Raw genomic sequence first — 18163 nt, forward strand, 5'->3', positions numbered from 1 at the left:
GCCAGAAGTGGCTGTACATACCTACAAGCTGGCACTGGGGAGATTGAAGCAGGAGACTAAGAAGTTCAAGTTCACATAGTAATTTTATGATCATCCTGTGCTACAAGGTATCCTGTCAAAAAAATGCAAGGAGACTTGGGAGAGGGTCTGGTAGATGAAATGCTTGCTGGGAAATCATGGGGCTGGAAATCAGATCTTCAGAAGCCACATAAATGTGAGGTGGACATGGTGGTTCACTTGCAGCTCTACCACTAAGAAGGCTGAGACAGGGGAATCTCTACAGCAAGCTGGCTAACTAAACTGGTTGTATCATCGAGTTCTGGGTTCAACTAAAAGTCCATATTTCAAAGAATAAGGCAGAGAATGACTAAAAAAGACTCCCAACATTAACCTTGGGCTACAACCTGCAGACACATGTATGCACACACACAGTGCACCTCCATGTGTGCACACATGCATAGTGACACTCACACAAACACACACTAAACAGAAAAAAAGTCAGGTACTCAAACTGCTCTGCATGGTTGCTGTAGCTCCAGAACTGGACCCAACAAATGCTACTTTTAGCCTCAATCAAAGAAGCCCCTCTTTGCGGTGTATGGTAGTGAATGCCTCGGATGCTGAGTATAAGTGACAGTTGAGGGCCTAGCCTTAAGAAGGACAATTATATCACCATTTCTAAGGCTCAGGGAATACTGCAGAAGGTGAGATGGGCAGAATTAAAGAGCTTGAAGACAGGGAGGACTGTGAAATGTCATCTTCTAGACGCAATACAACCAATGAAATCATGAACTGACAACCACTGGAGTCACATGGACTGGACCTACACAGGCCGGCCCCGTCAATGATCATTCATGGTTGGAGAAAGGGTTCATCGATCCTCCCCCTTACTGCTGAACTATTGGCTACCAATGGACTCTGGGAAAGGGCTAGTCACTGTTGTCAGCTGTGTGCCCACTGCTGATCCCACCACGCTTTAATGGATAGCTCCAATTCATGGCCACAGAACAAAACTAATAAGAATTGGAGATATTTGTAGGAAAGAAAGGAAGTTAAAGAGAGTGAGGATGTGTATAACCAGAATGCATTATTACATGCATGGAATTATTAATGAACACATTCAACAAGAAAAAAAACAAAGGGGCCAGAGAGATTGCTCAGTCAATACAGTGTAAAGATGAGAACCTGGATTCTGACCCCTGGCACCTATATAAATCTGGGCATGAGGACCTGCATCTGTAACCCTAGCTTGAGGATGGGGAAAACAGGAGGATTCCTGGAGCTTGCTGGACAGACAGTCTGCCAACTGGTGAGTTCTAGCCTCATGGACAGACCCTGTATCAAAAAATGAGGTAATCCAGGAAGATACCCAGTGCTGACCTCTGGACTCACACACACACACACACACACACACACAGAGACACATACACACACACACACACACACACACACGCATGCACACACACCAAAATATAAACAACAACAAACTTTACTGGGATAAAATAATATAGAAGATACTAGATCTAGTGACCTCAAAGGAAACAAAAGACAAAAGTATCCAATTAATTAAAGATTCTGATTTTGTCTGTTTTCATTTGAGTCTTCTGTTGGATGGGCCATACAGATGGTACAGAAATAATTAACATTTAATTGATGTGTTAAAGCTCAAATTAGAACTTCCACATACAACATTTGGTCCCCAGAATAGCCTTCCAATGGAGCAATATTGTTAACCCTGTAGGAAGTCATGTTGTCACTCCCATCTTGTTTATAGAATAAGAGCCAAAATGAGCGATTATTTAAAAACCTTTCACAGTGGCAAATGCTATGGTTCTCAGAATTACACCTACGGCTCAAACACAGAAAAGACCTGACAATGTTATCAGGTTTGTTCCCTGTCTTCATCAGTTTGAGCTGCTATAATAAGATACTGGATGCTGGTGTCTTATGATGAACAGATGTTTGTGCCTCCCACTTCCAGAGGCTGGAAAGTTCATACTGAAGGCTAGATGTGGAGTCTAATAACAGGTCCTTCCATCTGTGTCTGCATGGAGTAGAAGGAATGACAGAGTTCCTTTGGGCTTCTGTCAGAAGATGTCCATTCCACACACCCATGGAGGGCCTCACCCTCCCTGGGGAAATGAGGGTATAATGGGGGAGCTGGGGGGAGGGCACGGGAGGAGGGGAGAGAAAGGGAGAGGGACCTGGAACTGACTTGTGAACCAACCCTGTTTCTAATCTAAATTTAAACATAAAAATAAAAAAATTTAATCAAAAAAGATGTCCATTCCTTATCAAAGAGCAGAATGTTCATGACCTCATGCCCACCCAACACCATCACACTCGGGTCAGAATTTCAACAAGCAACATTCCAGTCATAGCGTTCGATACTCTAGAGAAGCATGGATTTTCTCACTGGTTCTCAGTGAACTCATGGGCATTATCATTGTGAGAGCCATATTCTGCAAATAAAGACAATGAGGCACAGAGGCTTTACACTGTTTATGGAAAGTAACACAGCCAGTAAGTAGAGACTTCAGGGGAAGCACAACGAAGCAAGGGAAGTAGCCTTAGATGCAAAGGTGTGCTTCTAACTGCTAACCCAGGCCCTGTAGCTAGACCTCAGAATCCTTTGCAGTGTCTTTGAGAGACTGACTCACACTAAGTAGTACTTAGTCTACCATGCTGCGGTGGGAAGGGTTATCAGCAAAGAGACATTACAGCTAGGAATATCTTTGTGATAAATTTCAAAAGAGGAAATGCCCAGTGTTGGTCATAGTTGAATGACATTGGCCAGAGGACATGCAATCGAGTCACCTTAGCTACTGCTAATATAAACTACTCCAGGGTCCTGAGAAGGCTACCTGAAAATAGCATCAAAATCTCCCACATATAAACAGATTATTTAAACCCCAAAATTTCTTTTCTAAGAATTTAAGATAAGCAAATGTCTTATTCGTTTTGATGCTTCAACCATTAAGCCTTTGTGCATGGGACAAAAGCTGTGGTCTGCCTCTTCATGGAAGCTTAAGGCACATGGACACCTATGTGCAATTAGAGTGGATGTATGGACATCAATCTGAAACTCATCTGTGATCTTCAGCAGTGAATCCCCAAAGAATGAAAGAACATTGCTTTCCAATCACCAGCCAGAGTAATCAATTTAAGTTAATATCATGAAGCCATTTAAATTGATGTTGGAAACCATGAAAGGACCTTCAGTGACATGGGAACGCATTCTTGATTGATTATTAAATACAGAAAGAGAATTATAAAATATGACACACAATACAATCCCCATAAAATATATATCCAGGACATAAAGGAAGTGGAATGAAAACATGAGAGAAGGTACCAGAAGAGTCACACTAATCATTTATGGATAATAATGCTACTTCCACAGCAGCAGATAAGGCAAAGCAGAAAAGTTGTTTCTGCTGAGAATTTCCCCAAAGTGTCAGATCTCTGCCAGAGCCCAGAAGAAACCACCTCCCCGGCGGCAGCCAGAAGAGCAGGAATCCACAGAAAGTTCATGTTGCTGTTAGGAGCAACTTGAAGAGGAGGGTCTGGGATCTGCGCAACAGATCTGGGGCTCCATGCTGAACAGGAGAAAGATGTGCATGCTTATTCTTCCTTTATTCTAAATACTTCTTCACCCTGAACAGGGTTGGTGGGAACATCTGTCACGTTGGGAAACTGATAGAGACTGTCAACTTTATCAGGACATTGATAAATGGAACTTAGGTAAATCCTCAAACTTCCTCCTCCCCTTAACCAAAAGTCTACCACCCTTACATATTGTTCTCTTTGAAAGAGTAAATATGAAATGTATGTGAGATGCTCCTCAATGCGCAAGGTTCAACTAGAGCAAAAGAAGAGGTCTGGTCTGGGTTTCCATGGGAAAGAAAGAGTGTATTCACTGAGAGAATGCAGGAAGAGCAGATGGGGGACACAGTCACAAGCCTGGCCTGAAGAAGTGATAGAGATGGCAAGGGGAGGCTGAGAGGTCTTTCTCAGGGCATGCCTGAGTTTGCTGTCCCAATGAAGTACCAGCATGTATTGCCAAGGAATCCAGTGTGTTTCACAGATGGGAGTGTGGCTCAGAGGAAACAGGCCTACTAGAAAGTCAATTCCAAGCACTACCTCAGAGACAAGAAGGCCTTAGACTCTCAGCTGTTTCTTGCTTCTTCCTGCACCCCTGAACACTCTCTGAACCTTGAGGCTAACACAAGCAACTGCGTCTAGCTAACCACAAAACTGTTGAGTCAGGTCTCCACCATGAACCCTAAGACTGGCATTTCCCTCTCTCCAGTGTTCATTTGTGCAAAAAAAAATAAATGTGACTATTTCAAATAACAGGGCTTCCTAGAGTAGTTAATATGCAAACAACGTATCTTTGTTTTTGTTTTAAAGAATATCTTCCTTCCCATTAAAGTTCAGATCTATAGCAAGCTCCTGGGTGAATTAGATGGACAGAGGTCTACAAGGCATAGGCAGGTACCCTGGTCAGAACTCAGCCAGTTCATCTGTCAGTCACCATTTCAGATGATGGAAAGGGTGGCTTAGACATCTCAATAACCCAAAGTAGCACTGGAACACACTAGATCCCAAGGGAGAGAGTGTATACAACTGATTCCACCTCTGCTCATTCTGACCCTCCCAAGGGGTGCTAGAAATCTCCATTTCAAAGACTGAATTCAAGACTTTCCAGGTCCTAGGGAAGTGTTGACAAACTAAGATGCCCTGACCATAGTTTCAAGAGATTCTGATGTAATTGGTCTGGGTAGATCCTAGGCATAAAGCTTCCCAAAGAGAAAAATGCATTCTTCATCTCATCAGGAAAGCTCGAGGCTGCAAGAAGCTCTAGACATCTAGACTTCCAATGAGATGGGAAGAATTTAAAATATCTGGATGCGCCGGGCGGTGGTGGTGCACGCCTTTAATCCCAGCACTCGGGAGGCAGAGGCAGGCAGATCTCTGTGAGTTCGAGGCCGGGCTGGACCGACAGCCTCCAAAACAATACAGAGAAACCCTGTCTCGTAAAACCAAATATATATATATATGTATATATATATATATATATATATATATATATATATGGATGGATGCTCCCACTTGGCACTCACAGAACACAATACTGAATGCTCAAAACAAGATGGCAGAAGAGGATCACGGGCATTCCACTCTGGATGGTAACAGAGGCAAATAGAATGGGCTGGACAGTGGATGGACAGCAGCAAAAGCAAAAAGAGTTCCCAAAAAAACTCCATGGTGCATAAGGCTTTTGTTCTGACCTCCAGGCATATATCCTAAATGAGCCTTTCTGAGATCCATCTATGCCAATCTCCAGGAACGCCCATGGAGCCGTGAGGAAGCTTCACTCTAGTCTGCTACTTCCAAGTCATGCCATCAGAATAAAAGCCACAAGACTGAGGGTAATCGGGCTTCCATGTCTGTAAAAAAGCATGCCCAAATCCTGCCCACTGCACTGAGCAAGACAATGCACACCCCCGATCTGCCCCCATTCCAAGCTGGCTCTGGTTTCCTAAGCCAGGAAAGCAGATGCAGATGGAATAGAGCAAATGCAAAACACTCCCTGAAGCGGAGCTTGGTACCAGACAAGAGTTGAACCTGAAATGTTCCTAAAAGCTTTTCCTTGAATGCTGGTACCCAAGCCAGCATCTTCTTAGTCTTCTGAGAATGGTATACTTGTGCCCACACATCTGTGCCTCCAGGCAGGTTTGCTTTTCTTCAGAAAGATTATTTAGGAAAGATGTCAGCTGAGTCTCTGTCAATAGGGACCTCTGTCGCCAGAAGGCTGGACCAACTCTGAGGGGGCTCAAATGCAAATTTCAGCTGAGGGATTTGTGGACCAGTCTGAGAAGAGACGTACCCTGAAACTAAGGCAGCCATGGTGGGATTAAAGGGAGGAGCTGGATTTGGTGAGCTAGACTGTCCTCCATGGATAGCAGGATATCCACAAAGTGGATATCCACAGGTCAGGACTCAAGACCACTCATTCAGGAGGAAGGGGTGCATGGTTGTATAATTGACATAGGACACAATGTCTGGGAGCAACATTGTATGTACTATCTTGGGGCTTTGTTACTGGCCCATGAGGAATACTGCCACAATACTTGAGATCCTTCTAGAAAATATCAAAGCATCACTTTCTGCTATGAATCCACGAGAGGTCTAAATTCCCCTGGAACAGAGACCCCTGCAGGCCCACAGAAAGGGCTGCTTTGGGAAACAACCAAAATAATCAAATTATCTTCATAAAGTCAGGTAGCCAATAACAACAATTAAAGGAGAGACTGCAGAATAGAGGAAGGCCAAATGCATTAATATGCTTCCTTCGTAGCAACACTATGATTCCAGCTATAAGACCAGAGCCTGTATGTGAAAAGGGAAAATATGTTGGACATCTACGAGATACTGAGATCCTTGCAAAAGTAATCACTGTAATGGTGTCAATGTGTTTGTTTACTTTTTCCTTTTTGTATGAAAATAGAGCAACCTTAGATGCAAAGAGGTGAAATAACTTGTCCAAGAGCTGGATGCTCAGACCCACAAAAGCAAAACCACCATCCTTCCGGCCTGTGTTAGCCCCAAACACCTCATCTCTCCTCGTGCTTCAGTGTCTGCTGGTGCAAGTGTGATAACAGACACCTACACATCTGAATGAGTGTAGGCTATGGCTTCTCCCTGGGTGTGTAAGATCAAAATGAAACAGAATTCACTAACCAGTTAATGGAGCTGAGGTTTCAGCAAGCAGCTCCAGGAAGCACATGCCAAACAGAGAGTGCAGAGCCCCCTGCTCTAGCTGCCAGTCCCAGCGATCTGGGGCTAGGGGAGGGAGGGGAACACGGTTTTCTGATTTACAGCCAAGAAGCTGGACACCAGGCCGTGCTCTCTATCACAGAAAGCCCTTAATGCCACAGGTCAGAAGGTACTCTCTGCCTGGAAGATATCATTATTGAATAAAAGGGGAGGGGAAGCAGAAAAGGGCATCAAAGCCTAAACAAATAACATCAGCATGAAATCTTTAATGAATGGCTCATCTAGGGCTGCCTCCTAAAATCCAGAAGGTTTAGCAAAAGATGCCTTAAACCCAGTTTATACTGCAAACCAGCCATGAGGAAAAGTCAACACCACGTTAATCCCCATTTAATAATTCAGTTTCAGGATGGTAAAACATATTTCTTTCCTGGAGTGCTTACACATAGAACTGATAACATGGCAACCAAGAAACACCCGGAAAGGGGGATTATTTTACCAACTCTACTAGCTTCGAAGTGCAATGGGCAGCAGTTGACTCTTCCTGACATCTGACTCATCTGCCCAATCTCTTCTTCTCCCTGGCCTCTCCGGACCTCTCCGGGCCTCTCCGGGCCAGGAAAATTCTAAGCTTTGGCTGGGCACCACTGTAAGGCCATCAGTTCACACACAGGTCAGCCTCCTGAAGACTCTACAGAGGGCGCAGGGACATGGGGTCAGGAGGCCCCTCCCTCACACCCTGTGGAAAGAGACACATAGCAGCATTAATGTATCCCTGGCCAGCACCCTCACTATATAGTGCCTGGCATCCATACAACCCTCAAGATGACACCCTGAGTTCCCACCAAATCATTTGGGGCCTAAGAGCTGCTAGATCCTGCTACCAACTAAAATGTTCTCACAACCTCCAGTGTGACGTGCAATCCGTCGTCTTAATCCTCCACCACCACCACCCACACTTGACCTTCTGTAAAGAGCTTTCTCACTACTAATGTTCACCTTGGGCAGCTTCCACGGACACCCTCGACCAACCCACAAGACAGTGTCTAACTCGTCCTTCCTCCCTACCCAAGCCATGAGCTGACCCAGGTTAGGTCCTCTTGTCTCCATTCTTCAGGGCCATCCTTGTGTCCTAAGGGCACAGCAAACCACAGTGGGAAAGTGGATCTTGCCACTCTCCCTGAGGAATGGCACTTGATGGGTCAAGCAAGTAAGAAGACCAAGGGTCAAGTTCATAACTAACAAAAAAGCAGCCCCAGCCTCTCCCTGGGGCACCTCACTCTTCTGTGCCCCCATGACAGCTCCCCAGATGCCTAGGCGGTGCTTGCAACTGCACAGAAGAGAAATTAAAAGCAAATTTGCATCACCTTGGCTCAGTGCTGGAGTGCTCCGTTTTAATTTGCATTTTATTTGCAGAGCACTTGCATATAATATTGTAGAAATGCTCAGAACTCTCCCTCCCCCTCCTCAATCCACCTGCTTCTTTTCAGCTATGATTCCCAGGATTCCTGGGGATGCAGGTACATTACAGAGGGAGTTAGTACCCAGCAGAGCTCAACCACAGAAACTCTTGATGGTCCTGGAGGACCAGAGGATCTGAGAGGCAGCCTGCTAAAGTGTGCTTGTATCTAACGAAACCGAGCCCAGATACCTGCTTTCTTTTCAATCAAGGCAAATTTTCCTCCCTGCCCACTGTGCAAATTCACATAGTGTTGACTCAAAACCAGCAGCTCTCAGGACTGGCTTAACACAATCCAAACCTGTTGAGAAACCATGGGAGCAGACACATTGTGCCATCTGTGGCAACCCCTGGTGCATCTTTTTAATATCCCTTTCCCTCATGAAGTTTCTCAGATTTGGTTCTACTGGGCATCACTCCCACCTGCCTGCCCTCCCACCTGGCACATGCATGGCTGAACATCCAACTCTGCACCTCACACAGCATTTGGTTCATCCCAAATGGAGTCCCAGTCTAAGTCAACACCCCACAACATGCATGTCCTTCTGTCAGCATAATACCATGACACACAATGATTTCTCCAAAACCCACCATAAGATAGCAGGCATCCCTACCTTACAACAGTCTGTCACCATATTGTCATCTGCAAGGATCATGCCCCAGGACCGTGCAATTTAGGTTGTTTATTTTTTTATTACAAAGCAAGGCTCATAAAGTTTTAAGTAAGTTTGTGACCCTGTAATTGGTTGCATTATAAGCACATTCAATGGGCTACAGGTTGGACCCTTCTAAAAGCTTACACAGAACACATGCATACAGAGAACAAAGGGGCAAGAAAATGCTGCTTTGTCACCACCCTCCCCCTATTTACACAGTCAAGTAGCTTCCAACCTGAGGGAAAATACCTTTTAAAAAAGTGAGGACACCTCGCTAAATATGTTCCTGAAGTGTTAAAAATGACAGCCAGGTTCCAAGATGGACTCAAAGGAGAAAACAAAGTCAGCACAGAGCAATAGGCAGCAGGGGCAGAAGGGACATCCAGAAAATGAACACTTTTGCTGATTTATTTCTTTGTTTTCAGCTACCACCAAGTTGCTTCTTCCCTGGAAAGCGCTGACTTTGTGGTGATGAACTGCCTCTCACAGACCACTGAAGAACCAAGATACTCCAGGCCACTCCTCTTTCTCACTCATTACAGGGGGAAACTGCACATTTCGCTCCAGCACAATTCAGTGACCTTCCTAGGGTCATGCAAGCAAACACTTGAACAGTACGGACAACACAAATCGGGGTCTCCTGCTTCTCCCTTTCCACCCCCACTGAGAAAGAATATGATGCTCTGAGGTGTCATTGGTGATGCCCACACCACCACTCTTCAGTCCTGTCCTCCGTACCACCTGCCTGCCCTTGACAGCGAGGCTCCATGCCCCTGTCCTCGGTTTCCTTTTCTGCCTTCCCAAACATGTGTGCCTAATCAATCACTTTCCACCTCACCTGTGCTTTGTGATGTTGATGACATGACAGCATTACTGAATTGTTACAAAGTCATTTTGACACAGTCACTGTGTACTGAGTAGGTCAAGGTTCCTGGGAGAATCATACCCGACACCCATACTGGTAAGAAACACAAGGAGATGGTTTCTCTTTCTCCATGTAAGGAGTGGGTTCCAGGGTTTAGAACTAGGCTCCCTATAAATCCTCATGGTTGCTTTCACCTTGGCTCCTAGGAAACTCTGAAGTAGGTGTTACCTGTTCTGCTAAAAGGATGTCAGTTAGCCTACATCCTTTTTCTTCTTGTTCCACATCAGCCCCCTCATCACTTGGCTGCTGTGATTTTTACTCTTTCAATCATCTTATTGTATCTTTGTTCTTTTAAATAGCCTCCAATCTTCTTTGAAATGCCATAATATAAATAATCATACTGCACTCCCCAAGACTTCTCAAACCTTGAACAAAAAGACAGTGCATATTTCCACAAATCTTGATCCCAAACCAGGGAATGCTGAGCTAGTGAGAAAATCCTTTTTGAGCCAAAATTACAACACAAAACAGAGAATTCCAAGATGCTCCCAAATGCGAAGGTGAATGTGGGACAGACTCCCAGTTCCTACACTTCCTCGGCCAGGGTCCTCCCCTTTATGGCTCACTGTGGCATCCGACTTATTTCTAACATGCTGGCGCTGGGACTGCTCTGTAACTGGCTGACCTTGTACCCACTGTGGTGCTTTGGGTTGTTCATGGATCCTTGTCAAAATTTACAAAAGTGTAAGACGGATGAGAAGTGGGAATGCATTCCTCAGCAGGAAGAGTGGCCAAGAAACCACAAACTGCTGGCCCTCCTGGGATCATGCTGGTCACGGACTTGGCTTCGGCAGCCCAATGACTTCTTCCTCTAGACATTGCCAGAGCCTGTAGGCAGCTATTCTTCACTCAGACCACGGGCCCTCTGGGTCCCCAGGAGGTAGAGCATGATGGGAAGTGGGTGGATACTGGAGAGAAACATGAGGGGTCAAAGTAGCACCAAGAAAGAAGCCACTTCACACATGCTCAATCCTTTGCGGGATTTTAAGACCCTCTCTGACCAAAGAATTATCTTTTGAAATAACCTTGCTCCTAGCTGTGGGACACAGGATGGATTTCAAGGCAGTAGCAACAGAGCAGAAAGCTTTCATAATCCTCTACATGGGATGTTGTGACTAATACACGTGCAAGCTTATCCCAGCTTGCAGGTTAGTTTCTCACAAAGCAAAACACATCACACTCTCAGTCCAAAGAGCAGACTCCAGCCCTAAAGGGAGGGAAGCATCACAACCTCACACACTAATTGGATGCTGAGTTCTAGGGACAATGGGGATAGAGTTGAAGAAAGCATGTTCTCGGGGCCACCCTGAAAAACCTCCTAATTTAACCCCTTCATGTCTCAGTGTCTGTCTATGCAGTGGAAACAATCAGGATGTTCTTGGTAGGTGCTGGGCTCAGGACAAGTATCACACAACCCTATCCTCTACATTTCAAAAACATCTGTCCTCCAAGATTACTGTCCAAGCTCAGAAAGAACACAATAACCACAAAAATTGATTCAGCTACCTCTTAATTAATTTTAAAACTACAACTTCCATTTAGAAACCATCTCACTTAACATATATCCCTCTAATCTTGATCATCAGTGTTGACTTAGAGATCATACTTGGTATGTGCCTTATATCAACTCTTTCAACCCAGACATTAAAAATTAACTCAATGTGGCTCTTGCTTTCATGAGTACAGTACAAATCTTAGCATGTAATGTCCCTATTTAAAATTGTTCAAAGGTTCCCCAACCCATGATCTTTCCATAAGACCCAAGAATCTACATGGCCTGACACATCTAACCTTGGTGCCTCATCACCTCACCTGTCTCTATCTCTGTTATCCAGCAATGCCAAACTGGTCCTTTCCTCCTTGTTGCCCTTCCTCATGTTGTCCTAGAATCCTGGAAGATTCTTCTCTCCCTGACTGCCAGTTCAGCTCTGACACTACATCCTCTGGATGTCACCAATGGTCTCTTCACCTTACCTGCCAGAACTGACTCCATGCTGCATTCATCACCTGCACCCTGCTTTATCACTACACAGGTCACTTCCCATTACATCCATCACCATTTCTTGTCTCTTGAGACCTTCAGAGTGTGGGCACTCTGAGAACAAGAAGTGTCTTTGGACTACTCTAGAGGAAAAGCAACTTGGCACAACCCAAGACCAGTGAGAGACCCTGTCTCAAAGAAGACTGATAGTGTCTGAGGACAACATCCAAAGCTGTCCTCCTGACCTCCACACCCATGTATACAAATGTCCGCATGCATCTCACAAGTACACTCTTCTATTCCACTCTATGTCTCTCTCTCTCTTACACACACACACACATGTGCATGCACATTTTTAAAAGATTACAATGATAGATCCTAGGGAAAGGAAACCAGTTGGCCAAGAACAACTACCAAGAGCCATGGCAAAAGAAACTCAAAACCAACATGGTCTTCTAACCCAGAAGGACACAAAGGACAAAGTCCACCTTCTCCCTGGTAAGCCCTTGCTGACACCTAAATCCTACTCTCCTAGACTCAACCAAATTCACATCCACTCATCAGACATCCTTCAGTCCTTCAAACCCTTTCACCGGCTCATTTCGTCTTCAGATTGGAGTTAGCTGAATCTGCAGATATTCAACTTGATGTGGTACTTTATCTTCTAAATATCCACTCCCCTCCCGCAGGTCCTTTTGATGTAGACACCCCTCCTCCACTGATTCTGAGCTTCACTGAACAACTGGATCACACAAATGAAGGTAGGTAAATATGAGTGTCTGGTTCAGTTTCTGTCATCTTCGATGCCAACATGTCAAAGAGGGGACTGATCTAGCAAGTACAGACTACACATGAATCCATCCAAAGCCTGGAGCCAAAACTGAGGCCAGGTGATCCTGAAACAGGGTACTCCAGTCAACTCAGAAGCCCATGAATGGGAAAACAAATGCCTGCTCTTTCTAACCCCCCCCCCGTTTGCTATCCAATGCACTCTTGTAAAACGCTCAGCCAGTTGTCAGCATCTCACGTTTTCCTTTATCTGCATCATGTAATGACCCATCCTTCCCAAGCACAGTAGTGCAGCTGGGTCTCGGAATCTCCCTGAGGGCCCATCTGTGGCTCTCCCACCAACATGCATCCGGTACCCAGAGTCCAGTAGTAACCTGGCTGCCTTTGTCTGACTTCCCAGCAGCAACAGCGGTGCCACTCTAGTTCTCTTTTGAAGCTAGAAGAGTCGCCAGCTTCCTTCTTCTCCTCTCTATACCCAAGCAGCATGCAGAATGAGGTTGCCAGCAGGGGTGCCGGCTCAGCCCTGCGTTGCTGGCAGCTCCTTTCCATGTCCTCTTGGGCTGAAGACAGATGCTGTGTCTGCGCATATGGGTGGTAGTAACGAGAGAACCCTGTGGCTAAATGCAAGCCAACAGACAGCAGCAACACAGGCCAAAGTCCTCTTCCTAAACTGACGGTGGAACAAATGGCAAAAAAAAAAAGTCATTCTGCTGACCAGCACAAGAGAGATTACTAAAGCACCACTCTAGCTGTGGTAAGAAAATGAGAGGAAAGACAACAAAGAGCAAAAATCAAACAGAGTGAGGACAGAATTCCAACTTCCAGGTGAGAATCAATCTAGGTGACATCATTGGCCTTCCTAACAATCCATCAAAACATCATCAAATTCTGGTACCAAAAAAAAAGGTTTGAGTGTTGTAAATATCTGCTGTCTAGAGATGCTGGATGACATCCAGCAAGAGTTCTGGATAGCCAAGGTACCAAACTCGGGAAGTGGAAGAGGATGGTTGATTTGAACAAGCCCAAGGCAACAGAAAAACTGGAATTATTGGGTTTCAAATGGGCCTGTACAACAGGTACAATGAGCAAAGGCATCGGGACACACTCCCCAAGGTTATGCTGTATGTAAAAGAAATTCCGGGTGGCATTCATGTATATGTTGTACATCCACAGCCTTGAGATGTCAACCGATTCACCTATAACCTTCAGACCTTCTGAACCTTTGTAAATGATCTGAGTAACCAGTTCAGCAGCCACACTAACCTACATCAGATGGACCAGGCATTTCACACGAAGTTCTAGGGAATTCCCATTCACAGAAGCCTGACTTAATAGGTAGGAGAGCTCAGGAGTAGTGTGAGTAGCCCAAACCACATTAAAAAGTATGTGTTTGAACTGACACTTGGATTCTGGGTGTCAATGAAGCAGTATCTGAACAGATGTTAACTTCTTCTCCCTCCTTGCTTCCATTAAGGCTGGGCTGCAGAGATACTTGGGGGGGGGCAGACATCCAGGGAAGAGATTCTGGAGTTTGCTCATCAAGGTAGGAGAAAAAAGAAACAAAAGGGTTGGCAGTGGTGGTGCACACCTTTAATCCCAGTACTTGGATGCAGAAGCAGATGGATTTCAGTGAACTCAAGGCTAGCCTGGTCTACAAAGTGAGTTCCAGGACATCCAGAGATACACAGCAAAAAAAGGAAAGGAATCATTTATGGAAGACAGTTTCTGTAAGAAATTATTAGTCCAAGTCTGGTACTGATAAATAGTTATAGTCATGATACTTACAGTATGGAAGGCTGGTCTTTGGGCCACATATGAGCACTATTCCAAGGAATCCTGAGTCAATCCTTGGAAAGCAAGATACTGGAAGGAAAGCAAGATACACTGCCAGGAATTGAACACATGGCATACAAGCCACGTGGCCAACAGTGCGCCATTGCATCAGGTTTGCTAGCCAGAAGTAAGAGTAGTACGAGTCACCACATAAAGCAAGCAAAATCATTCTGAGATCACCAGAGCTCTACATAAGTTTTAAACCCAGTGTTGATGTGTGAGTCTGCAACACGTCAGGAAGAGCCAAAGAAAGCAAGGGCACTAAGAAAATAATAAAAGACACAACCCCTTTTTAATACAGCCTTTTAAATCGCATTCAGTGCCTACATGGCGATTCAGCTTCAGGCAAAGTTGTATCATTGAGACCTTATAGCTAGATATTCTATAAAACAGACATCTACACCTATTTTACAGGTAAGGCAGTTGAGGTTGGGAAAGATTAAGGACTCAATCCTACGGCTAGTAAAAGGCAACAGAAGGCTAGAGTCGTGGGCTTTTATTCCAATGCACAATGTCTGTTATTTTTTGTTTGAATTTTATTTTGTGAACAGGGTTTGTGATATAGCCCAGGCTGACCTCCAACTCTGGAACATGGTGCTTTTTACTATGCCAACCTTTCCATTTAGAGACAGAATGTGATCCTGGGTAAACACTCTCATGGTTTCCATTTCAGGAGATGCTGGGGAGGGAACATGTCATTTTGAGAGGTGAGCAGTTAATCCTGAAAGCACCTCCAGGGTCAGTGATAAGACTCAACATCACTCTGGATCACTATCCCCTCCCTCTCCATTTTGTTGACATGAATATTATTATAGATGTGGCTAAGAGAGGCTCATGAGACGTCTCAGATTCTATTGTCCATCCCCTTAGAAAGGGGAGATGCTTATGGAAACCCTCCCTTTCTGCCTGGAGTCAACATTCCTTGGGTGATTGCAGGGGACCCCTCTCCCCACCCGCCACCATTTGGAAGTGATTACCACTGAGATGCCCTGACAGAGTGAGTGATGCTGAGGGCTTGCTCCTGAATGCTGAGAGAAGAGCTTGCAGCGCTCTCCCCACCCCCAGCCCTTGGCACGCACTGCTATAGAGCTAGCCTGGAATCCCACTTGGATGCCGAGTTCCAAGGCTTGCTTTCCACTTTCTGATACACGGGATCAACTTTAATAACAAAAACCTGGCAAGTAAGGCCCCTCTGCCTAGCGAGGACTCCCAGTGGCAAAAATGAGCAAGTCCTGGGGTGGGGGCGGCAGGGCAGACTCTCAGCTCCCTTGTTTCCTCCCACTGGTGATTCAAGATGTAAGGGTACCCTGTGACCTTCCCCAGGTCTTCTGTCTCATGTCCAGTGACAGCAACCACTATGTGTGTGTGTGTGGTGACTTTCCCCCTTTTCTTACAGATACCCCCTATCCTTACATGCATTCCACCAAACTGTTTCTACAGACTGAACTTGAGTTTATGTTTTGGGTGTTTAGAGAAACCTCAACTATCCACATAGCTCTGCACAGCTTCTACAAACAGAAATGCAAAAGCCACCAGGACCCTGCAGTTCTGGATAGGCAAAAAAGACCAGCAATCCAAGAAAACCATCAGCTCCTGCGTCTCACATTAGATGGGCACAGCTTGACAAGCCAAATCACAGTAGTACAACTTCTATTCAGAAAGACAATCACTGCTTTGCAAGGTACCGGGAAGAAGGCATGCCCCACTCCACTCTGTAAAGAATAAACCCAGAAATTGGAAGGGTAATTGTCTACCCACCCTAAACAGTCAGCTCCCGAAAGACGCTTCATTAAGTGTTTGCAACAACTCACGGCACAAATATTTTTCCCATTGGCAGATGACCCAGGACCTCCTGAGCACAATACACTGCCGGCATTCTAGTGCAATAAGCAGCAGGTACCACTAGAATGTCAGTCTTGTGACTAGAGGCTGGTGCTGGCTTCTTCATCTCACAGTCTGGAGCTCTCTGAATTTCTGTTTGCTACAGCAGCCTTGAAGTCAGAGATGTGTGACACTCCACCAAAATCCATCCTAACCCTACCTGGCTTGCTTTTTATTTAGGAATAAATACCATGATCAAAAGCAATTTGGGAAGGAAAGGGTTTATTTGGCTGTATATTCTGATCACTATCCCGTGTTTGATATTGCTCAGAGAGAGATTACATTGCACTATCATCCCAATTTTTCACATAAAAATCAGGTATGCTTACCATAGCAGATAAACGAACATCATCTGGTTATAAGTCATTCAAGTCTTCCAATGAATGTCTGGGACTATGTCCCTTCATTAAGCATCTGGGCTCTGTAACAGGGGAAGTGACATTCTATAGTTTCCCACACCAGGTTTGAAATGACTAGCATCTATCTCCTATCTCTTAGATCATTCCTGTTTGGAACCCAGCCTCCATATTAACAGTATACCCAAGCAACCCTTCATACAGAAAAGCAAACATGGAAAGGAAACGTGACTACCCGTCAACTCCAGAAGTCAAGCAAACCTTCACATACAAGAACACATGGAAAGGAAGCCTGTCCACACCTCAACTCCAGAAATCAACAGCCCTGCCTGAGTCCCCAGGCAAGAGCCAGGAAACACATACATGCGCCATCTTGGAAACAGACCCTCCCTTCCCCATGGAGCCATTGACAAGCCACCTTTGCTGGGCCCCACCCAAATTGCAGCTTTACTAACAAAATAAATAGCTGTGGTTGTTTCTAGGGTTGGTGTTCTACGTGACAATAACTAACAGGAATTCAAACTGAGATTTATGATGCTATGGGAAGAAAGTTGACTATGTACAGAGAAATTAGCGTTTTCAACCACAACTCTAGTTCACACGAATGGATGTAACAGGAAAAGTGGGTTACCAGAACAAGCAGCATTCTAGTCTATCTTCTTACTGTTCAGTGGAAGAAGGCCCATCATGCCCAGTCCATTCAAGCCACACACCAGTTCAGCCTGCACACAATTATAAGCATGAGGTCCACTAACAACATGATAATGAAGACTTACTGATCAAGCAAGTCTTAAAAGTAAGATTTTTACATTCAGATAACATTAGTAAGAATTTCAAGAGAAGGCCAGGGAAGTAAACCAAGAAGTTGGCCACATAGCTTTGTGGCCCAGCTGATTCATACTATTATGATGACTATAGGCTCATCTCCTCTGCAGCTCGACTCAGCCTGTCTGACAGCTTCATTTAGAAGACACCAGTCTCATGAGCCACACTTAGCAGAGAACAACCAACTTCATAGTTAATCACTCGTGTGCAACCTCTCTCCTTCCTTTTTATTTTTCTCTTCTTGTGCTTTTTATTGGGAAAGTGTATGAAAAGCGTTTAAGAAAAGCAATAAAAGGGGGGTTGGTAACCCCCTTGCAGAACTGAAGACTTCAGGAAACTGTTGCTACCCTTGGGCCTGAAGGGATAAGGGGCAGGCATTGGTCACTGGGACCCAAAGAGAGTGTAGAGTACGAATACAGATACAGGATAGCTCCTATGGCTTCTGTACAAGGCAGAATCAAAAGGGAGGGTCACGTGAATAACTATCCACTTTCATTCTCCTTTCCCTCAGCACCCCAATGGAGTGAAGCCAGAGAACAGGGGAGCATTGAGGCAGGCCCCATCAGCTAGCATCAGGCACATGTATCAAGGACATGCTTCCTTTGAAATCAGCGTCTTTCCATGAGTCCCTGAAGTTAGTCACATGGCATCACCCTTGACTGCCATATCCACGCTGGT

General features: G+C 45.1%; 1 protein-coding gene and 1 long non-coding RNA gene across 3 annotated transcripts in view; one reads left to right on the forward strand and one right to left on the reverse strand.

Annotated features, from left to right (window-relative positions):
* Lmx1a (LIM homeobox transcription factor 1 alpha) overlaps positions 1–18163 on the reverse strand; it is a 134374-nt gene that overhangs the window by 77533 nt on the left and 38678 nt on the right.
* On the forward strand, positions 9803–17137 carry LOC121137057. The gene is made up of 3 exons (XR_005874258.1): positions 9803–9856; positions 12491–12562; positions 16803–17137. It is a non-coding gene; the product is annotated as an uncharacterized LOC121137057 (long non-coding RNA).

This window comes from Mesocricetus auratus, unplaced genomic scaffold, assembly GCF_017639785.1.
Source record: "Mesocricetus auratus isolate SY011 unplaced genomic scaffold, BCM_Maur_2.0 Super-Scaffold_100676, whole genome shotgun sequence".
In the NCBI taxonomy this organism is placed as follows: Eukaryota; Metazoa; Chordata; class Mammalia; order Rodentia; family Cricetidae; genus Mesocricetus; species Mesocricetus auratus.